Source organism: Bos grunniens, chromosome 13 (genome assembly GCF_055505025.1).
Source record: "Bos grunniens cultivar Pamir isolate PY7600 chromosome 13, Bosgru_T2T1.0, whole genome shotgun sequence".
In the NCBI taxonomy this organism is placed as follows: Eukaryota; Metazoa; Chordata; class Mammalia; order Artiodactyla; family Bovidae; genus Bos; species Bos grunniens.
Window position 1 is genome coordinate 36,955,001 of NC_141177.1, and position 24,215 is coordinate 36,979,215.

General features: G+C 45.9%; 1 protein-coding gene and 1 long non-coding RNA gene across 6 annotated transcripts in view; both read right to left on the reverse strand.

Moving 5' to 3' along the window:
• DIP2C (DIP2 acetate--CoA ligase C (putative)) overlaps nucleotides 1-24,215 on the reverse strand; it is a 292,447-nt gene that overhangs the window by 223,651 nt on the left and 44,581 nt on the right. The window lies entirely within an intron of this gene.
• LOC147360750 (uncharacterized) lies at nucleotides 19,738-23,309 on the reverse strand. The gene is made up of 2 exons (XR_015139401.1): nucleotides 23,137-23,309; nucleotides 19,738-20,337 (listed from the first exon to the last, which is right to left on the reverse strand). It is a non-coding gene; the product is annotated as an uncharacterized LOC147360750 (long non-coding RNA).

The window sequence follows — 24,215 nt, forward strand, 5'->3', positions numbered from 1 at the left end:
CACCCTCTATCCTTCCTGGGCCATGAGCAGAATTCGAGCAGACACTGAGAGGCCAGGACATCCAGAGACAAAAATGTGGGACATTTTACTAAGTATCAATCAATAATAAACGTTTGCCACAATAATAATAATTTTTTTAATTTAAATGAATTTGTTTCATGCTTATCTCGTAATACATGATACATCAAAAAACAATGCCTACTGAAGATTATGTAAGTCTTTAAATGTCCTTGAACTATTTCCGTCCCCTCATATTTTTATAGCAAAGCCGCCTAAGGTTAGAGGAGTATAAATAATATTACTGACAACAACTGAAACATCCCGAGGGCAGCACTTATACCCACAAGTACTGACTGACCCCAATTCCTCCTCTTCCTGTTTACGAAAACACAGAAGAAACCAGAAGTCAGAACTGAGCGTTCCCCCGTCCCACATTCCCAAGGCTCACCGCAGCTTCTTCCCCAGAACACGCCCTGCGGGGCAGGGGTGCCCTCCTTTCAGCCCTAACCCCACGGCTCCAGGCTGGACATCACCACCTGGGACCGCAGCAGGCATCCTCCCTGGACCCCATCAGCGCTGCAGTCAAGTCAATTCTGGAAGAAGCTGATGTGATAACCAGTCATCCCTGAGGAAAACTCCACGTCTTTCCAGACAAGGGCCCAAGGGTACCCTGTAAATCACCACAGGGATACAATGTTCGGTTCTTACATAAAAGGAAAATTTTATTAGAGCAGCATTTACTCAAGGATGCTGGTGGGCGGCCTCCCATCCCATCCCTGCAGGGGGCTGAGAATAGCATCCCTGCTTTCCAAGGCTCCAAAACAGCATAAATTCAGCATTTAAAAAAAAAAAAAAAAAAGACAACTTTACTATTGCTAAACTTTACAATTTTAAAAAATTAACTTCCATCTGTTTAGCTAAGCACAAACTTTTTAATTTTCCTGAATAACATTTCAACTTTTTTCAAATAAAAGATATTCTTGACTTCATAAGCAAAGGTCATTAATTCTAACTAACTTGAAGAAAGCTTAATCTGTATTTAGTAAACAGTTTGAAACATATAATATTTGGAACAATATATTATAATTTTTATTGGTAAACAGGATACTATCTGAGGGACTGCCAATTATAAAATCCTCACAGTTGAGTTTTATGGGCAAATATTTTTCTTGAAGTAGAAGAATTCAGCCTATTCTTTTTTCTTCATTTTTATTTTATGTTGGAGTCTACTTGACTAACAACGCTGCATTAGTTTTTTCTTCATTTTATGTTGGAGTATAGGAAACAGATGGAGAAACAGTGGAAACAGTGTCAGACTTTATTTTGGGGGGGGGCTCCAAAATCACTGCAGATGGTGACTGCAGCCATGAAATTAAAAGACGCTTACTCCTTGGAAGGAAAGTTATGACCAACCTAGATAGCATATTGAAAAGCACAGACATTACTTTGCCAACAAAGGCCCGTCTAGTCAAGGCTATGGTTTTTCCAGTGGTCATGTATGGATGTGAGATTTGGACTGTGAAGAAAGCTGAGCGCCGAAGAATTGATGCTTTTGAACTGTGGTGTTGGAGAAGACTCTTGAGAGTCCCTTGGACTGCAAGGAGATCCAACCAGTCCATTCTGAAGGAGATCAGCCCTGGGATTTCTTTGGAAGGAATGATGCTAAAGCTGAAACTCCAGCACTTTGGCCACCTCATGCGAAGAGCTGACTCATTGGAAAAGACTCTGATGCTGGGAGGGATTGGGGGCAGGAGGAGAAGGGGACGACAGAGGATCAGACGGCTGGATGGCATCACCGACTCGATGGACGTGAGTCTGACTGAACTCCAGGAGTTGGTGATGGACAGGGAGGCCTGGCGTGCTGCGATTCATGGGGTCGCAAAGACTCGGACACGACTGAGCGACTGAACTGAACTGAAACTTGATTAACAACACTGTGTTAGTTTTTTCCTCTTTTTTATGTTGGAGTATACTTGATTCAACAACACTGTTAGTTTTCTCTTCATTTTTATGTTGGTGTATACTTGATTAACAACACTGTGGTTAGTTTTTCATTTTTATTTATGTTGGGGTATACTTGATTAACAATGCTCTGTTAGTCTTTTCTTCATTTTTATATTGGAGTATACTTGATTAACAGTGCTCTGTTAGTTTCACATGTAGAGCAGAGTGATTCAGTTATACGTATACATGTTGTCCATGCTTTTTCAAATTCTTTCCCCATTTAGGTTATTACAGAGTACTGAGCAGAGTTCCTTGTCCTATATAGTAGGTCCTTGTTGGTTATCTAGTTTAAATATAGCAGTGTGTACATGTCAATCCCAAACTCCCCATCTATCCCTCCCCCAACCCCCTGAAACCGTAAGTTCATTCTGTCTGTGAAACACGTGGAGACTAAACAACATGCTGTCAACCAACCACTGAAGAAATCAGAAGAAATAAAAAAGCATCTAGAAACAGGGGACATCCCTGGTGGTCCAGTGGTTAAGACTCTGCACTTCACTGCAGGGGGTGCAGGTTTGACCCCTGGTCTGAGAACTAAGATCCCACATGCTGTGCAGCATGGCCAAAAAATAAAAAATAATAGAGTCCGTGGACCTCTGTTGTCCTCTCTTTCTTAAAAAAGAAAAAAAAAAGGCACAATGATCCAAAACCTATGGGACAAAGCAAAAGCAATTCTAAGAGGGGAATTTATCACAATACAATCTTACCTCAAGAAATAAGTCTCAAACAACGTAGCCTTACACTTAAAGCAACTGAAGAAAGAACAAAACAAACAAAACCCGAAGTTAGTATAAGAAAAAAATCATACAGATCAGAGCAGAAGTAAATGAAACAGAAACGAAGAAAACAACAGGAAACGTCGATGAAACTAAAAGCTGGAAGCGCCCAGATCACCTCGTCCAGCCCTGCAGCTGACACCACTTGCCTGGCGCTTAGTGTGAACTGGGGCAAACTGAGCCCTGCAACCTGCTCACCAACCTCTCTCATCTGTCCTTACGCAGCTCACGGTGTTTACTGAAGAAATATAGAAGTCATGTGTTTCCAAAAAGCAGGCTTAGATTCTGAGCATAAAATGCAAGCTAAAAACATAAAGATGAATGATAAGAAACTTCGGAAATTAACCTAGTTTACTGAATGCTGCTGCTAAGTCACTTCAGTCGTGTCTGACTCTGTACCACCCCATAGACGGCAGCCCACTAGGCTCCGCTGTCCCTGGGATTCTCCATGCAAGAACACAAGTGGGTTGCCATTTCCTTCTCCAATGCATGAAAGTGAAAAGTGAAAGTGAAGTCGCTCAGTCCTGTCCGACTCTGCGTGACCCCATGGACTGCAGCCTACCAGGCTCCTCTGTCCTTGGGATTTTCCAGGCAAGAGTACTGGAGTGGGTTGCCATTGCCTTCTCCGAGTTTACTGAATACCCAAACTCAAAACTCATCTTCTAAAAGGAGATCAGATGAATTCAATTATTCTTAAATTTCAATTATTTCTTAAATTTCACTGAGAACCTAGAGTGATCTAGTTCCTTTTTCCCTTTTAATTCCTTTCAATACATCAAAAATCCAACAGTTACTTCATTTCAGAGAAAAGGCTAAGATCACTCTTAAAGTCCCTTTCACAAAACATTTATTGTTCCTCTCTCTCTGTTTCATAATAAAATGGGTTTTCAGCTTTAAACACGTACAACACAGTTTTTGTTAAGCAGCATGTATGTGAACAGAGACAAGAACATCGTGAACACCTGGTGTGAGCTCTGAAAATCCACAGAGCACATTTCAACAGTAAGAGGGAAAGGTGCTGTGCTATGGATCACCTAACAATTCTTTGTCCTCACCCTGCAGAAAAGCCAGGTAAATGCTCCGTGTCCAGAAAAAACAAGAAGTCTTCCTTGGACGAGCAGTTACTCTTTAACTGTTTTCCTCTTACTGCCCTTGACCAATGAAGTCTGCTTCCTGTCTCCTGAGAAACCTGTATGCTGGTCAAGAAGCAACCGTTAGAACCGGACATGGAACAACGGAAGACAGCATAATAAAAGCAGAGACATCACTCTGCCAACAAAGATCCATATAGTCAAAGCTATGGTTTTTCCAGTAGTCCTATATGGATGTGAGAGTTGTACCATAAAGAAGGCTGAGTGCCAAATTGATGCTTTCTAACCGTGGTGCTGGAGAAGACTCTTTTTAGAGTCCCTTGGACTGCAAAGAGATCAAACCAGTCGATCTTAAAGGAAATAATCCCTGAATATTCACTGGAAGGACTGATGCTGAAACTGTAGCTCCACTACTCTGGCCATCTGGCCATGGGAAGAGCTAACTCACTGGAAAAGACCCTGATGCTGGGAAAGACTAAAGGCAGGAGAAGGGGACAATAGAGGATGAGATGCTTGGATGGCATCATCGACTCAATAAACATGAGTTTGAATAAGCTACAGAAGATGGTGAAGGACAGGGAAGCCTGGCATGCAGTCGATGGGGTCGCAAAAAGTTGGACATGATTTAGAACTGATCAACAATGAAGTCTGTAAGATCATTTCAACACATTCAGCCTTTGATTCCACTGAAATGAGGCCCAAGAGTTAATAACGTAGAAACAGTCTGTGTATTTTTAGAATCCAAGTCTGGGCTCTGAGAGAAATACACACCTTTAATTATCATGAAGGAGCTCTCTAAACCTTTCCAGAATCTTTTTAACTTTTTATTATAATGAGTAAAATTTATTCACTGAATACCTCCAACCTTAGCTGAAATAAAAACTAAGGAGTTCCAGTGCAGGGGCAAGACCAAGTCTGTGCTCCACCAGCTGCACAGGGGCCGCGGCAGGGTCACCGCCACAGAAGTCTGAAGACACAAGCAGCCTCGGTGTGGGACTGGGCTACAGGAGGTCACAGAACTGAAAGGGGAGCAATGTGATCATATGTGGTAAGCTGCGTGCCCAGGGAGCACAGGCCAGGTGTCCCTCTGGTCCTGCAACCACTCGGTGAAGCCTGAAGAATAGAAACTAGTACAGATGAGCAAACGTCCCGATGCGCACATAGGAAAGTGATTCGCTAATCAAGTCAGGATGCCACAGGATCCAAGCTTTGAGCTCCTCCCTGTAGCCCCTTCTACAGCAAAGGTGGGTATTTACAGTGAACCAAAGTCTTCTAAGGCTCATTAAAACTCTCCCAGGTATGACCAAACAGCGTGACAACACAGTAACCAGCTGTGCCGAAATGCAGGGTGTGTCAGACTAACATGAAAGACCACATCTGTTCATGTGCCCCAAAATGAATTCACCACTCTGTCTACACTCACTGTGCTTATGCGAGTGATAACAAAGGAAGAAAACCAAAAGGCTGCCTTTTTTCAGGCAATCACCACTTTACACTTACATACGTTTTAAATTATAACACTTTGGTTGCTTTACAGATAATCAGGCAAAAATAGAAAATAAAACCATATTAGGTTTATAACACTCAATAATAGTTTAAAAATACACCTGTGCTTCAGAAATCGCCATTCCTATTTTAGATGCCACAATGCATACAAGAGAAGTAGAAACACCCTCAATTTAAAAAAAAATCTTACACAAAAATGACCACTTTTATTATTTTTAATTTTTTTTTTTAAGAAACAACTCCTTTTATAACTACAGCAGTTCACAGTTCCAGACAGATGCCAAGGATCGGCTCACTCAATTTCAATTCCATCTGAAGCTGGAAAACTAAAAATACATTTTTCCAGACATGAGGGTTCCCCGTGCGCTCAAACACGCCTGGAATGCAGACGGCGGAGGACTCTTCCTGCTCACTCCACCGTTCTCTGCTGAAACGACAGCAAATGAAAACAGACCTGAACTTGGGGGGGAGACACTTGACTCGAGGGGACTGCTGCCGCGGAGAGAGGAGACTCCTGGCACGGGGGGCAGAACACTGTGACCCTGAGACTGGCCAGCACCCTGGGCTGAGGCTGAGGTGCTTCCTTCAGAGGGGGAGCCAGCGAGGCCAGGAAGCGTGCAGGGAGTGGGAAGGGAGGCGCCACTGAGGCCGGGTGCTTGGGTGCCTGAGGAGGGCTCAGTTCAGGGATCTGGGGAAGGAGAGGTCCTGACACCTGGCTCCACTGATCAGCGGGGCAGGGGTGCAGCCTGTCGCTAAGGAGACACAGGCGGGATCTGGGAGGGTCTGAATGGGCTGTTCCTGGTTCACGGGCACACAGTCTTATCCTGGGGGGCTCTCTCAGCCACCGTGCCCAACAAGACACAGGGCGCGGGGACTCCAGGGTCAGCCATGGTCTACAGGCCTGCCATCCATCCCCACGGTCCTGCTTCCACACCTCCCGCCCAAGCTCCCGAAGAGTTTCTGCACCAACCCACACGCACTCGCAGCCTCCACAGACACACGATCACAGCAGCCCAGGTGGTTCACACTACTGACTGCTGCCTCTCCGTGGGCCAGAGAACCTCACGGACAGAGAGACTCAAGGAACTCCCCGGAGGGCGGGACGGTCACCAAAGATGATCCCCCTGGAACAGGCAATCCCACAGGAGGCACTGCCCATCCTCCTAAGCCCACATCCCACCCTAGTGACCACGGGGCTGGCACAACCCACCCAGCGGGCCGAGGGAGAGCTCTCAGTGCTCACACTCAGGGTGGTTCCCCTGAGGAACACCTGGCCCAGAACTTGTCCCACACCCTCCAAAGGAAACCCAAACTGCCCCAGGGACCCTGTCACACCAGCGTGCTCCGGAAAATATCACAAGTTCACCGTTAAGTTTCCACAGGTCAATCAGTACCTGATACCTACGTGAATGTATTTATTACAACGGACACAAAAGAGCAAAGTGAGAACGTTCAACGAAGTATGCAGGCTTACACAATCCCAGCCCTCAAACACAGATCAGTGCTGATCCAGGTCTACCTGATATTAATTCCTTATTCTCATCAACAACGCACTATAACTCCCCAGTGAGATCTGAAAAGTATTTCTGATATATGTTATTAATAAGACCACGTCATGTGACTCTACTGTCGTTTCTAAAGATCCCAATAATAGACTTAGAGGAGATAAACTATTTCCGTCCAATTTTCTTTCCACCATAGTTTAAATACCTATTACCTCCTAGAAAACCACCTCTCACTATAATTTAAGGCACACTGAAAGGCTGGTTCAACAGGGGCATTTCTAAAACACTCAGAGGCAATGAACAGAAGTGCTGTTTTAATTCCTATTCCTGCTGTAACAAATTATCACAAATTCAGCAGCTTGTGACACCACAAATGTACCTGCTACAGTTCTGGAGATCGGAAGTCTCACCCAGCGAACCATGAGGCGTGGGCAGGTCTGGCTCCTCCTGAGGCTCCGGGGGGTCCGTCCCTCTTCCTTTTCCAGCTCCAGGAGGCCCACCACCCCCACCTCTGCCCCATCACATCCCCTTCCTCTTCCCACCCTCCTCCAGCCCACCAGGACCCTTGTGCTAACAATGGTCCACCCTGATACCTAGGTCGTCTCCCATCTTGAGGTCCCTAATTCAGCGACACCTGCAAGCTCCCCCTTCTGCCACGGAAGGGGACACGTTCTCACTGGGGATAAAGACATGGCCATCTTTAGGGGGCCATTATCCTTCCAACCACAAGTGCTGACGAGTAAAAATTACTTAGAGAATGTCTGTGGTTAATTTTATATTTAACTTTTAAATTTAGGACCCAAGTATTATATCACACAACAACCATATTAATCACTAACCACACAGTCATGGAATATCAACCAACGTAACCAAAAAAATCAGCCAATCAGCAAGTACTGAAGAGCCAAAGTACTTCCAGAGCTGTGTAATGTGATGGAGAATGTGTGTGTGTGTTCATATGCACAGAGAGAGACACACAGGGACCAACAGAACCATATGCACACCCACAAAAGTTTAAAATCAAATATAAGTAGCTTTCAACTTTAGTACTCTAACTAAATCTTACTACAATAAAACAGCCTCTTGAGCACATATATTTTTATAGTTTGGGGTTTTGGCTTTCTTTTCAAAGTAACTATGTCCCCCCAAAAAAAGATTTCTCTACAATTACATAAATGAATTCCTCCATAAATAGGTGTGCTAAAGAAAAAAGGCAAGAACTCTTCAGGAGGCTGCCTGTGACTTGGCCAAGCTCGATTTACTCCTGGCCATTGAGGGAGCGACACTTAAAGAGACTAAACCACCACCACACTGAGGGAACAGCAGCCCTAGAATCTGAAGGGGAGAGGAAAACATGACTCTTCACTTGGGTCCAGGCCATATACTCTGCGTTTTCTCCTCAAAGTGCTGGCTTGCTGCTTTTCCTACACATTTTCTCAATTCTAGTCTCTTAAAAAAACTAGAGTTCAAGGAAGCAGAAAAACCCATCAACATTTGAAAAACTTCTACAATCTACAAGTGAATCAATAGCCAAAAACAATTAGACTGTTCAAGGCAACTCAGGTTTAAGCCGCACACCTGAAGGTTTATAAAGAACAGTAAGGACGGCCTACACCTGGCGTGGGGCAGGGTCTGCACGCCCTCCTCCCGGGCAGGACCTTCCTGGTGATGCTTCCTGGAGATCACAACCTTCCCCAGCTGGTGCATCAGTCATCAGAGCTTCAACGTGGAACATTTTAGAGCCAAACCAGGTTTCCCTTAAGACAGAGAACCAGATTCAGGGCAGCACAACTGAATTTCTACAACTATCTCAGCCACTGGCTTTTAGGGAATCTTAGGAAGTCATGAGAACCCCAATCTATTAAAATCACAACAGATCCCAGAATTTCCTGAAACATTCTCTCAGTTTGCACTCAGGATTCCCTTGCCAAATCTATTATGGACCACATTTCTTACCAAAAAACAGAACATCACTGCAGAGAACAAGATCAGCTTATACACTGGTCTAAAAATAGAAAGTGAATTTACCCAAGGCTGCTCTTGAGGTGAATTCTCAGCAGAAACTAGAAGCCACAACACTTCATTACCCCCACTGTGGACTGGTGAAGGCTGCACTGAACCAGGCCTCGCTTCTAAACTAGGACCTGTGTTACTTTCCGGCCTGCAGGGGGCCTGGGGGGAGGCATATATTGAGTTCCTCAAAACTACTAACAGTAGTTCACTGATACTCGCAGGTCATTTATCCACCACAAACTTAACTATGCGCTAAAGAATACACAGAAGAACTGAACAAAAAAGATCTTCATGACCCAGATAATCACGATGGTGTGATCACTCACCTAGAGCCAGACATCCTGGAATATGAAGTCAAGTGGGCCTTAGAAAGCATCACTACAAACAAAGCTAGTGGAGCTGATGGAATTCCAGTTGAGCTATTTCAAATCCTGAAAGATGATGCTGTGAAAGTGCTGCACTCAATATGCCAGCAAATTGGGAAAACTCAGCAGTGGCCACAGGACTGGAAAAGGTCAGTTTTCATTCCAATCCCAAAGAAAGGCAATACCAAAGAATGCTCAAACTACCACACAATTGCACTCATCTCACACACTAGTATAGTAATGCTCAAAGTTCTCCAAGCCAGGCTTCAGCAATATGTGCCGAACTTCCAGATGTTCAAGCTGCTTTTAGAAAAGGCAGAGGAACCAGAGATCAAATTGCTGACATCCGCTGGATCATGGAAAAGGAAGAGAGTTCCAGAAAAACATCTATTTCTGCTTTATTGACTATGCCAAAGCCTTTGACTGTGTGGATCACAATAAACTGTGGAAGATTCTGAAAGAGATGGGAATACCAGACCACCTGACCTGCCTCTTGAGAAACCTATATGCAGGTCAGGAAGCAACAGTTAGAACTGGACATGGAACAACAGGCTGGTTCCAAATAGGAAAAGCAGTATGTCAAGGCTGTATACTGTCACCCTGCTTATTTAACTTATATGCAGAGTACATCATGAGAAATGCTGGGCTGGAGGAAGCACAAGCTGGAATCAAGATTGGCGGGAGAAGTATCAATCACCTCAGATATGCAGATGACACAACCCTTATGGCAGAAAGTGAAGAGGAACTAAAGAGCCTCTTGATGAAAGTGAAAGAGGAGAGTGAAAAAGTTGGCTTAAAGCTCAACATTCGGAAAACTAAGATCATGGCATCTGGTCTCATCACTTCATGGGAAATAGATGGGGAAACAGTGGAAACAGTGTCAGACTTAATTTTGGGGGGCTCCAAAATCGCTGCAGATGGTGACTGCAGCCATGAAATTAAAAGATGCTTACTCCTTGGAAGGAAAGTTATGACCAACCTAGACAGCATATTGAAAAGCAGAGACATTACTTTGCCAACAAAGGTCCGTCTAGTCAAGGCTATGGTTTTTCCACTGGTCATGTATGGGTGGGAGAGTTGGACTGTGAAGAAAGCTGAGCACTGAAGAATTGATACTTTTGAACTGTGTTGTTGGAGAAGACTCTTGAGAGTCCCTTGGACTGCAAGGAGATCCAACCAGTCTACTCTAAAGGAGATCAGTCCTGGGTGTTCTTTGGAAGGAATGATGCTAAAGCTGAAACTCCAATACTTTGGCCACCCCATGCGAAGAGTTGACTCATTGGAAAAGACTCTGATGCTGGGAGGGATTGGGGGCAAGAGGAAAGGGGACGACAGAGGATGAGATAGCTGGATGGCATCACCGACTCAATGAACTTGAGTTTGAGTGAACTCTGGGATTTGGTGATGGACAGGGAGGCCTAGCGTGCTGCAATTCATGGAGTCGCAAAGAATCGGATATGACTGAGTGACTGAACTGAACTGATGCACTAAAGATGCCTTCTTAGGAACTTCTCTCCTGCTAACACAGTCATAACTAAACAAAGAGGTAGGTGGAGGATGCTATGAGGCCAAAGGGAGCAGGTCCTCCATCAAACTAGTCACAACCGAAGAAAACAGGTGATGAACCTGGAGGGTGCGGAACCCACACACAGAACGGCCCAGTCCCTCACGCCTCCCCTCACGAACACACTGTCTACTGGTCTTTCTGGGCCCATCTCAAAGTGTCCACATCTGTGAAACTCCTCGCACTGTGAAAAATCAAGCCCCCACTTCTGGTCCCCAGGACACCTTCATGGCTATATCCTGGGACTGTGTGGCCAGGCTTAAGCTGCCACGAGGCCTGGGAGGCAACGGTGAATGTGGGGTCAATGTCCATAAACAAAGATCTTCCGAATCAATGCTGTGTAAATAAGGAAGTCAGACTCGCCCTGTCACAGCCTCAGCACCGAGAGCTCAGCCAACAAGGCCTCTCCACCTGCGCAGTCCCTGCGGGCTCCACCCCCATCTCGGGGGACCCCGGCAGACACCACCCACACTTCTCTTCTGGGGTCTGGAGTGCTCAATGAGGATTAGGGTCCCGCAGTCTAAGGACTCCACCCAAAACCCCTCTTGAAGAACAATGTTTCTGCCATCTCAGAATCAGACCCACCCGAAAGCCTGGGAGACACACGAGCACTCCTGTGAGATCCCTGACCTAGCAATCGTGTCAAACCCTCACAGTTGGTGCCATCTGGGGTGTAAAGCTGGAAGGGCTTTATCCGGGGGAGTCAGACTAGAGTCTGAAGATGCATTCTAGAAACTATTCGACAGGCAGCCAGAACACACCCCAAAAAACCCCAAACCACCGTCTGTACTCATGGACATGCCAGAGCTACTAGCACATGCACACACACACACATGCACATACACACACACACGTGGTGTGTGCACGGAGAGGTGAGAGCACCCACATAATGTCCTATTAACTCTAAATGGGCTCCTCCACTGAGGGATGGGGGCCCTCAAGCCTAAGACTGTTAACGCTCTGGAACTCGGCTCTGCCCCAGAGGCGATGAGGACATTTGCACCGGCTGACCCGCTCACCTCCTGCTGGCGGTCAAGCAGGTGCACAACTGGCAGACACACCAAGACCCACGTCTAAACCATCTGACCAACAGGCCCCTCGAAAGTAGTTAGTAATTCAGAGCTAACATAAAAGCATGGGTGGGATCATGCAGAACACATCCAAAAGTTGGTGACCCTGGAACACGGTGACTTCAGGAGCCAACCACAGCCCTCCCCTTCCAGTTTGGCTCAGATGAACGTGACTTTTCAGGTCACACAGCCCTGGATACCACAAAAAACTGTCTCCATTTTATGACAAGAGTATGGCTGCTCTCTTCAACAGAGCTGCCTTCTCAGACAAGAACCGCAATCTACAATCCTCAAAAAGGATACAATTCTTAACATGCTACAGGATCAGACAAAACCAAATGAGGCTTAGTCAGCCACTGGTGCCATCCTCATTAAGACACATGAATCCATGGTGAAGAGAGCAACTCCGACAATTCCATGGAGGTGTGGTCCAGAGGAAGAGGCTGTGCCCAGACACCCCTGAAGGACACAAACCCAAACCCTCAGTCTCACGGGAACACACACAAATGCACATCAGAGTTCCCTCCCATTGCCTGAAAAAGAACCCAGCACACACGCGCACACACACCCACAAGCACACACACACACACCCAACCCCACACCCACAAGCACGTACACACCCACTCAGCCCACCCCACCCCCTACACAAGCACGTACACACACACACCCCACCCTCCACAAGCACACACACCCATGCACGCAAACACACACACACAACCTACACACACACACACCCACACACACCCACCCACAAGCACACACACACATGCACCCACCCTACCCACACACACACATCTACCCACACCCACAAGCACAGACACACCCTACACAGACACACCCTACACACACACACCCCCCCCCCACCCACAAGCACACACACAGGCACACACACACATGCACCCACCCTACCCACACACACACATCTACCCACACCCACAAGCACAGACACACCCTACACAGACACACCCTACACACACACACCCACCCACCCACAAGCACACACACAGGCACACACACACATGCACCCACCCTACCCACACACACACATCTACCCACACCCATAAGCACAGACACACACACCCATAAGCACACACACACAAACACACCCACATACACCCACAAACACACACACGCACAGACACACACACTCAGAAGCACACCCACACACACCAGCATCCTCACACACACGAACTCTGCCCATTCAGAACAGACTTTCTGGACATCAACTTCTTCCCTGACTGCTGCATACTCTCATGTGAAACAACACAAAAAGTTCAACATATAGAAGACTCTGGATAAAAACAGAATCATTTCATATGACTATCATTATAGGGACAACTAATGCCCTGGTTTTTCCAAAGCACAGCACAATATTGAAAGTATGACTAAGTTGTTCCCCTAAAAATCCTGATACATTCGAAGCAGGAAGCCAACCCTTGTGTCAGCACAACTGCTCCATCATCGTTCTTTTGCTGTTGGAGCCACATAAACAAAGTAACGCTGAATCACAAAAGGACGCAACCAGCTGTTCTGACTCACTGCTCCAAATTTAATGTAGAACAGCTAAGAATATCAAGAGACAATTAACGATTAGAACACATTTAACCACCGCCCCCTAACTTCAGGGCTCTGTTCAACCACTTGACCTTCTCTCTTAATATGAACTTTCCAATAAACTCTGGAATTAACAAGATGATGACTTTTTCTTGTGGTGGAGTCAGGAAGAAATTGGTGGAAAGCTGTTCCTTCAGCTGTCAGGAACTTTTCTTTAGCAAAATATCAGAGAGGGAGAAGCAGCCCGAGCTTTTTAACCTGCACATCCAGTCCAGCAAGCAACAGTGAGGGAGTGTAAACAGCAGCAGCACATCCTATCAAAGCTGTTTCTTTAAGGAATTATGCACCCATAGCATCTTTTCAAAATTATTTCATGCTATCTCATAGTTAACTCAATTCACAAATAACAGAAGTCATCCTTGCATCTTTGAAATAAGAGGATAATTTTTTCCCCAAAATACTTTCCCTTTCTTTCAAATGATTAAAATTCGGGGTATTTAACAAGATACTCAAGTTCCTTGACTTCTTTGAAAATAAAATACCTCCAATATCAAAACCTTAACAGATAATCCCACAGTCCAGCCAGGTTTGAAGGGAGCAAAATCTGCCCGCACATTTGGGGCTTACGTGAAGCTCTGTGCAAGGTTCCATCTCGTCTGCCCTTGGTCAGATCAAGCCAGTGCCCGATGGGAAGCAGAAACCACAGTGTGTGTCCTGCAGTGCACTGCCCACGGGAGCCCTGTGTGGGTGGCTCCACGCTCCTGCTGCGGAGCCTAAAGCAAACCGCACAGGCTGCCCTGCGGGAGGAGGCGGCACAAGGTCCCCAAGCATCCAACAAACGTCAGCAACGTATCGTTTGTTTCATAAACCATCTGACAGAACTTCCGAGGCCGCCCCAGGTTTCCTGCCTGTTCTGCCTCATTCGTCCAGCACAGCTTTTCCCAAAGAGGCCCCAGGGCCTGCAAAGTCCTCCCTCTCACAGACAACTCTTAATACTTTCCTCCACAAAGCCTTTTCACATTTAGCAGCAGAAAAGCTAAGCATTTCCTTTGATGTCACTCATTCAGTTCAGTTGAGTTGCTCAATCGCATCCGACTCTTTGCGACCCCACAGACTGCAGCACACCAGGCTTCCCTGTCCATCACCATCTCCCAGAGCTTGCTCAAACTCATGTCCAACAAGTCGGTGATGTCATTCAACCTTCTCATCTTCTGTCGTCCCCTTCTCCTGCCTTCAATCTTTTCCAGCATCAGGGTCTTTTCCACTGAGTTCTTTGCATCAGGTGGCCAAAGTATTGGGGTTTCAGCTTCACCATCAGTCCTTCCAATGAATATTCAGAACTGATTTCCTCTAGCATTGACTGGTTGGATCTCCTTGTAGTCCAAGAGCATTCTCCAACACCACAGTTCAGAAGCATCAATTCTTCAGCACTCAGCTTTCTTTATAGTCCAACTCTTGCATCCATACATGACCACTGGAAAAACCAAAGCTTTGATTAGATGGACCTTTGTTGGCAAAGTAATGTCTCTGCTTTTTGATATGCTGTCTAGGTTGGTCATAGCTTTTCCTCCAAGGAACAAGTGTATTTCATACATTATGTAGAAGAAATTATGTGCTTCACTCACTATGTACTTCACTCATTATATACAACAGCATATATATATATATGCAGATCAGGAAGCAACAGTTATAACTGGACATGGAACAACAGACTGGTTCCAAATTGGGAAAGGAGTACATCAAAGCTGTATATTGTCACCCTGCTTATTTAACTTCTATACAGAGTACATCATGAGAAACACTGGGCTGGAGAAAGCACAAGCTGGAATCAAGATTGCCGGGAGAAATATCAATCAATCACCTCAGATATGCAGATGACACCACCCTTATGGCAGAAAGTGAAGAGAAACTAAAGAGCCTCTTGATGAAAGTGAAAGACGAGAGTGAAAAAGTTGGCTTAAAGCTCAACATTCGGAAAACTAAGATCATGGCATCTGGTCTCATCACTTCATGGGAAATAGATGGGGAAATAGTGGCTGACTTTATTTTCTGGGGCTCCAAAATCACTGCAGATGGTGACTGCAGCCATGAAATTAAAAGACGCTTACTCCTTGGAAGGAAAGCTATGACCAACCTAGATAGCATATTCAAAAGCAGAGACATTACTTTGCCAACAAAGGTCCGTCTAGTCAAGGCTATGGTTTTTCCAGTGGTCATGTATGGATGTGAGAGTTGGACTGTGAAGAAGGCTGAGAGGCGAAGAATTGATGCTTTTGAACTGTGTTGTTGGAGAAGACTCTTGAGAGTCCCTTGGACTGCAAGGAGATCCAACCAGTCCACTCTAAAGGAGATCAGTCCTGGGTGTTCATTGGAAGGACTGATGCTAAAGCTGAAACTCCAATACTTTGGCCACCTCATGTGAAAAGTTGACTCACTGGAAAAGACTGATGCTGGGAGGGACTGGGGGCAGGAGGAGAAGGGGACAACAGAGGATAAGATGGCTGGATGGCATCACCGACTCCATGGCTTAAGTAAACTCCGGGAGTGGTGATGGACAGGGAAGCCTGGCATGCTGTGATTCATGGGGTCACAAAGAGTCAGACACAAATGAGCGACTGAACTGAACTGAATATGTTTCCTATTCAATTAACAGAAAGGAAGAAAGAAAAAAAGAAAGGAAGGATGAAAGAAAAGTGAAAAAACAAGGTTCCTGAGGACAGGAACTGTTTCTTATTCACAACTGAATCCCCATCTCCCATTAACAGAACAGGGCCTGGTCCTTCCACACTCAACACACAGCAGCTGAATTAGCATGACTGATATTATGTCTATAGGTTGAAATTCAAGCATCTCTAGGACTTCAAACACCCTGAGTACCCCAGTGGCCCACAAGACTGGCATTTGTACTAGAGCCACTTTAAATGGGCATCCAAATCTCTGTCCAGGTAATTCATTTATTTTCAGGACTTTTCAGACATGTCTGCCTTTTTGGTATTTTATTTTTTTCTTAGATTACACCACTTACAACCAAGACTAATTCACCTAATTAACTTTCACAATTAAAATGTCAAGCATATGTTAAAAGATGAAAATCATAAGGAAAGGTATTATTTAAATCCAATACAGCAAGTCTACCCACATCTTTAAATAAGGATATGAAAATGGAAAGTTCTCCTATGCGGGGAAATAAGTTATCAGACAACCTAAAAACCTCAAGGACAAAGAGTGAGGAAGGAGGAGAAAAGACCTCCAAGCAACATTTGTTCTTTGAATTTGACTTCAAAAGAGCACTTAAAATGTGAGCTCCCCCAACATCCCACAACCTTCCAGTACTGTGTGTTGCTCTGTGTCCCTTCCTGGGTGGCAGTGGGTGCTCTCACCAGGCACCACCCTTCCCAGTCTGCCTCCTGCGCACCGCGGCCCCGGAGGGACCACACACGGCCTCTTAGAAAGGGCCTGACCCACACATCTCCTCACTGCTTGAGCACAGGAGTGGCTTCCAGAAACAACACCGGTACTGGTGCTCCCTGGAGCCAGTGTCCACTCTTCCAAGTCAAACAGGGCCAGTTTAGTTACTGAAAGAAATGCTTACGTGCTGGTCTCATACTTAAATGAACTCAGAAGTTAAAGGACGGCCCTTCTCAGCTGGTGTGCACTCGGAATTGGTTGCCATAGGGATGAAGTCCAGCCACGTGCTTCCCTGATCTTGCCCAACATGAAACATCTCACACATGTGAAACACAGTCAAAGGTCAGGGTAAGAGCTGTGCACTGACCATCTCAAATGTGCAAGAACATTGCTCCGGTTTCCAGAAAATGCCTGCAAACATTCATAACAAATGAGTTAAGAGCTCACAGGAGGTTTCTGTTACGTTCCCTAAGAATGCCAGAGAACAGGGGTGCAGTAAGGATGGGCCAAGAAAGGCAGGCAGGGCACCCGTGCCTCCAGGCTAGAAACTAGCACATGCTCAGGCCCCACCCAAAGCCAGGGACAACAGGGGCCAGGGCAGTCCTCAAACTCATCCAAGTGTAGGACTCACAAGCATCAGGGCCAATGGATCCCCAGAAGCTAATTACAAGAAAACACACCTAACACCTCTCTCCACCATCCTCCTCAAGCTGAGCCGGGAGTGGACACTCAGTTTCAGAAACCCTTCCCCCAGGCAGGGCACATCCCAGTGTGGGACCCACTGGAAAACCAGCAAGAAACATTCTCTCAGCTGGCAAGCACAGTTGCAAAATGACACCCATAAAGGCCACAATCTATCCCCTAGCTGGCCCACGATTGCCCGGTGCCAGCACATTTCACCACAAGAAAACACGCATGAGAACTGCAGCCTCCTGACTGGATTCTTCTCCCAGTAAGGCCCCCACCATCAGCCAGCAGAGGGGCTGCCAGCCTGTCCTATGTGAGAGAGGGTTCGAAAAGGGACTCCCCCCAGGATGTGTGCGAGGTCTGTGCACTCGTACCCGTGCAGGGTGTTTACCACTCACAGAGATTAAAATCAACGAAAGTAACTTCCCCCAGACTCAGCGTCCACACATACACAATGCCAGCTCAACAAATAAAATACCGTGGTTTACTTCCATACATAATCACTGATCCTGGCATCTGATGTATGCGCCTGCCAGATGGGGAGGGGTCAGTACCACCAGCCCAGGAATCAACTGGGAGGAAAGTCAAGGCATCAAACGGCTCCAAAGTTTCTGTTCTTGGCAAGGCTGGACCAGGCAAAACCCGCAGCAGCATCCACCCAGGATAGCTTTGCTTCCAACTTCTTTTAATAATTGCCATTGTTCCTAATTCATGATAATTGGAAGGGGAACTTAACAGCAGGTAATTAAGCCACTGCACCATCTGCTACTGAATTACAATGCCACACATTCGTAATAAAAGTGGACCTTATACCAGGAACTGTGGCCTAGAAACGCAGTCCAACAGGCTCTTCCCCGTGGCTCCCTTGGGTTGCAACCCCTAGCGGGGAGAGACCCGGACCCCAACTCTGTGCAACATTTATGTCTGACCTTCGCACACCCAAACCTACCCCCTGCCCTCGCCTTCCTCCAGCCGAAGAGGCTCAGGGAGTTTTTCCTGATAGATGGCCAGGCAGCCTGCGTTCTCCCCACCAGCGACTGCACACACACCACTTCCCGTGGCTGCCGAGGGCCAGGAAGGCAAACTCCGCCGCCATTCCCAGGTTCTCCTTTCAAAACGCAAGAACGACTGAATTCACATCAGCGACCACACAGACAACAATGCAGCTTCCACACCTGGGCGGGACTCTGCGCCTAGCCCCACGTGGGTCCATGATCAGTCCACACAACAGGGTATTAATTCTGCCATTTCCCTCAGCATGGACAGCAGGATCTGCCAAGTATTCTTGAGATAGCCAACAGCCGCTGGGGGCTCCATCTCTCACTGCTTCTGCCAATGTTCAAGTGATAAAAATAGAAATCATGTGTGAGCCACTTGCTTTGTCTTTCAGGAGAAGTCATCTGTGCAGCTGTTAAGAAGAAATCAAATGGTATATGTCTTCAATCTAAGCCCACAGACCACATGGCCCCTTTCTGTCAGGCCCAGAAACTCACAGATAGTCTCACCAAGTCTTGGTTGTATATAACAGGGAACAGGCTGCCGTGCTGAGGATTTTGTCTCCTCCAATACATTCAACTGATCAAGTGTCCCCCACTGAGAAATCAAGGTCATTTATAGTCATTTACCCACAACTACACAAGGGAAGTAAGGACACTTTCAGTTCTCTAAGATACGGCCCCATCCAGATAAATGTTTATGAAATGTGCACTTTCCTAGGAGGCCAGAAGAGACAGCTAACAGCAGGTGTCCAGGGCTCTTTCTTCACTGGAACTTGACTCACCTGGAGCAGCATCACCGATGCGTTTCACCAATGGAGGGGGCAACCACTTGGAAGAGTTCCTGGGCTTTCGTGTTGAAAATCCGTACCAAGCACTGCTTACAAGAGCCTCCAAACAACAAGAACTGCAACTCATGTCAGATCATAAGAAAGGGCTCTTGGAATGCAACTCTACCAAATACCACCTCATTTCCTACTCCCAACCAAATTACTCTCTGTCTGCCAGTGTTTCACTGATGGACTGAGGCTCAGGGTCTAAGGGAGACACTCCGGGGGAATCCTTGCACAGCCAGCACCCTTTCTTCCAGTGTTATCCTGAAGACTGCTGAGAAGGGCCTTTCTCCTTCCTCAGTGCAACAACTCTGGCTTGTGGCCCCACTCCCCACCCACCACTCTGTCTACCCCTCAATTACAGGCTTTTGTGGGGGAAAAAAAAAAGAGTTCTTTTTACTTTGGGTTCCAAAACAAGTACATAATTTCGAACAATTTCATCAATTAAATTATCAAGCAGCAGTTTGTAATCTGGACCACAATCTGATGCAAAATTCTCAAGTAATTTGGGCGGCAATAATAGCTCCTATTACATTACAGACAAACAGATGAAAACTTCAACTAATCTGTACATATTGTTTGTGGGACCAATTTCATAAACAAACCAGCTATTCAAGCAAAAAGAGTGTCTTCAGTCAAATGCAAATTAATTCACTTCCCTCATAAAAGATCTTCATTTCCAAAAGAGATTTTTAAACCTGTGGTAGAAGGAAATGCCATGAATCTACAAGCCTCCGTCTGCGTCCTTCCTTCTCACAAGGCGAGCCCGCCAAGCCGAACGGAGCAGCACAGAGACCGCCTGCAGGTCCAGGGGCAGGCCGGGAACCAGCCTGGGGCACAGGACCTCCTGGAGAGCTCCCCCACCATGCAGCGCCCCACAGGGTCCTGTGCGGTGGATGTGACTGCGCACCTGAAGGATGCAATGCTGAGTCCCCAGAGCATTTCGCAGCCAGTGGGGACACACTCCTGTAACGAGCAGAGAACATGGGGTCAGGCCTCAGGACCGGTGCCCAGGGCTCTGAATAAGGCACCCCCCTCAGTGCCCTTGGGAGCAGCAGGTGACTGGGGGTTCCCAGCCAGGAGACTGGAATCAGGGGGCCCCACTCAGGGCACAAACTCAAAAGTTCTTTTCCCTCCTGAGGGATGGACTGCGAGTCTAGAGTTAGGACATGCACACTATTCACATGTAGAGCACATATCCTGGGGTAAACCATAATGGAAAAGAACACAAAAAAGAATGTTCAGTTCAGTTGCTCAGTCAGACTCTTTGGGACCCCATGAACTGCAGCATGCCAGGCCTCCCTGTCCATCACCAACTCCCAAAGTCCACCCAAACCCATGTCCATTGAGTCGGTGATGCCGTCCAACCATCTCATCCTTTGTCATCCCCTTCTCCTCCTGTCTTCAATCTTTCCCAGCATCAGGGTCTTTTCCAATGAGTCAGCTCTTCGCATCAGGTGGCCGAAGTATGGAGTTTTCAGCTTCAACATCAGTCCTTCCGATGAACACCCAGGACTGATTTCCTTTAGGATGGACTGGTTGGATCTCCTTGCAGTCCAAGGGACTCTCAAGAGTCTTCTCCAACACCACAGTTCAAAAGCATCAATTCTTCTGCGCTCAGCTTTCTTTATAGTCCAACTCTCACATCCATACATGATATGTATATAAATGAATCACTATGCTTACAGCAGAAATTAATACCACACTGTAAGTCAACTTCAATGAAAGTACATTAAAAATAAAAATAATAAAATTTTTAAAAAGTGAAAAAAAAAAAGGTTCTTTTCCCTCCTTTACTGAGACATAACTGAGATGTGATACTGTGTTAGTTCAGGGTGCACGTAACAATCTGATACATTTAAACAGCGTCACATGACGCTACAGTCCGGCTGTGAACTCCTCCAACCCTGCAGTCTCACTTTGTCTCGCCGTGAGAACACTTCAGATCTACTCTCTCAGCAATTTTCAAGTATGTAGTAGTGTTGTGAGCTACAGTCACTGCATGCCACCCCCAGAACTCTCATCTTACGACTGGGTCTGAGCCCTGTGACCATCATCTGTCCCTCCCTCAGCCTCTGGCACCAGTTACACTCTCTGCTTCTATGAGTCTGGCATATTTAGATTCACATATAAGCAGGATCATATAGTATCTGTCTTTATTTTATTCAAGTATAGTTGATTTACAATGTTGGGTCAATTTCTGCTATACAGTAAAGGGATATGATATTCATTTTCATATTCTTTTCCACTATGGTTTATCACAGGATACTGAATATGGTTCCCTGTGATATGTAATAGGTCCTTGCTGTTTATCCATTCTCTATATAATAGCTTGCATCATGTAGTATTTATCTTTCTCCAACCTATTCCACTTAGCATAAAGTCCTTCAGGTTCACACATATTGTTGCAAATGGCAGGATTTCCTTCTTTTAATGGGTGAATTATATATATATCACATTTTCTCTATCCATTCATCCACTGATTTTCAGACTTACGTTGCTTCCACATCTTGGCTATTGTAAATAATGTAGCAATAAACATGAGGGTACAGGTGTCTTTGAGATTTTTATTTCATTCCCTTTAGATAAATACCCAGAAGTGAACTTGCTAGGTCATATGGTAGTCCTATTCTTAATTCTTTGAGGAATCTCCATACTGTTTTCCATAGTGGCTGCACTAATTTACACTCCCATCAACAGTGCACAAAGGTTCTCTTCTCCACACCCTTACCAACCTCGCCATCTCTTTTCTTTTTGATAAGGACCATTCCAACAGGTGTGAGGTGATATCTCACTGTGTTTTGATCTGCATTTCCCTGATGATTAGTGATGCTGAGCATATTTTCATGTACTGCTGGCCACGTGTATGTCTTCTTTGGGAAAATGTCTATTCAGACTCTCTGCTCTTTTTTAAAATGGATTGTTGTGATTTTGGTTTTCTTTTTTCTTTTTTTTAATTTAGTTTTGTGAGTTTCTTATAAAATCCTGTGATCAGGTAAAACCTAGGACTGACTCCAGATCTGAAACCCCATGGTTTGCATTCAGCCTGCATTAGTGAAAGGATGCAACAACTCCATAAAAGGACAAACCTCTGATAATCCTGGTTGATGTCACAACATTTATCTCAAAACATAAAGGTATTGATGAAATGCCTCCCCAGGAAAGAGCTCAAAGCTGACACATTCTCCTTTAATTATTAAAGCCTTAAAATCCACTCAATAAGTTATTTTAATCTAAATCTCCAGCACAGTGCCTACAACACAGTGGGCAGTAATTCGTCTGGCTAGCAGATGTGGACCCAAAGCCCATAGCCCTCTGCGTGGACATCTGCCCTGTTGAAGCTCGTGCCTGGTTCCACTGAACAACATCCACCTTTCTGGATTCATGCCCCATGTTCCCAACTCCCTGCAACCACAGAGTGAGCCCTCCGAAAGAGTCTGAGGCTTCTGTGGCTGCAAGAGATCCTCACAGCGGGCTTGACAAATACAGCAAGAAGCCTTCTACCTCAAGCCTGTATTCTCAGGTAGGTCTGAACCTGACTGGCCTAGAACTCCAGCAGTGGTTCTCAAACCTCATCCTGCACCAAAGCCCCCAAGAAGGCTCAATGAAACACAGGCTGGCAGGTCCTCCCGGTGCCCAGCTTCTGATTCTGCAGGGCCGGGCTGGCCCAGCAGCTCACTCCTGATACACTACCGGGCCAGAGACACTGAAGCCCCACCCCACCCCCCTGGAAAACTGCCCTCCTCGGCACATCAAGGGACCAACCTGGCTTTAGTTCAGCTACTTCCTGCTCCTCCTTGCACCCTCCTGAGTCTGCACAGGGAGCCCCCCTTGTGTGACGAGGCTCTCTTGCTCTTTCCAACAACAAAGTCCCATCCGCCTCACGGCAGATGAGTAGACGTTCTCCTGATTCAGATCTGCTACACAGCATGCAGCCGCTAAAAATAACATTCGGTAAGAACATTTGTCAACATGGAAATTTTTCATGATACAGTACTGGCAGAAAAACAGCAAGTAATAAGGCTGTATTTCAGAACACAGAAGTACTGGTTTAAAGTACAGATGGGTAGATAGATGGGTAACTGGGTGGATAGTTGGATGGATTAAGTGGATGGATGCATAAAAGGTGGATACTGAGAAATCCCTGGAAGGAGATAAATTACAATATTAGAAGAGGTTACTCATGATGGTGAGATAATTTGTGTTTTTTACCAAATGATTTTCAGTTAACACTATTTAGTAACAGGAAAAAATCAGTTGCTTTAACTTGCCTGAAAATGCTTTAGGAAGTGTGTGTCTTCCTGACACTTCTTGATCAGGCCACTTTCATTGGTTATGCTCATTCTTATTCATCCCAGGGAGTGTGACACAGTGGGAAAGTATATCTTTTGAGTCCAAAAACCTAGTTCTGCCTTCTGTATACTGGAGGCAGCAGCTCCCCTTCCACTTCAATGGGCCACAAAGAACATGTGAAAGCACACACAAGGAGCTCCCAGAAACCTCAGAGCACAAATGCAAGGTGAAGTCAGCGATCGATTTGGCTCCTCAGCTCCTCTTGGAGACTCGCTGCTTCCTCCACTATTCACTATGCATCTCACCCAAAAGACACAAGAAATGTTGTATTCTATTTTAATATAGTTGCAAATTTACAGTGGAGTCCACTCTGGAGTGATCTGAAATCCACTCCAACCAACACCAGGCAGGCATGCAGCTCCTGCCTGCATCAAAGAGCAAAGCAACGCAAGCCAAGGTCCACAGAGCCTGGTGCAGGACTGCCTTTCAAAGTCAGCTGAAGCCCATTTATAAACACTTTAAATATCCAAGATACAGAACTAAGCAACTTG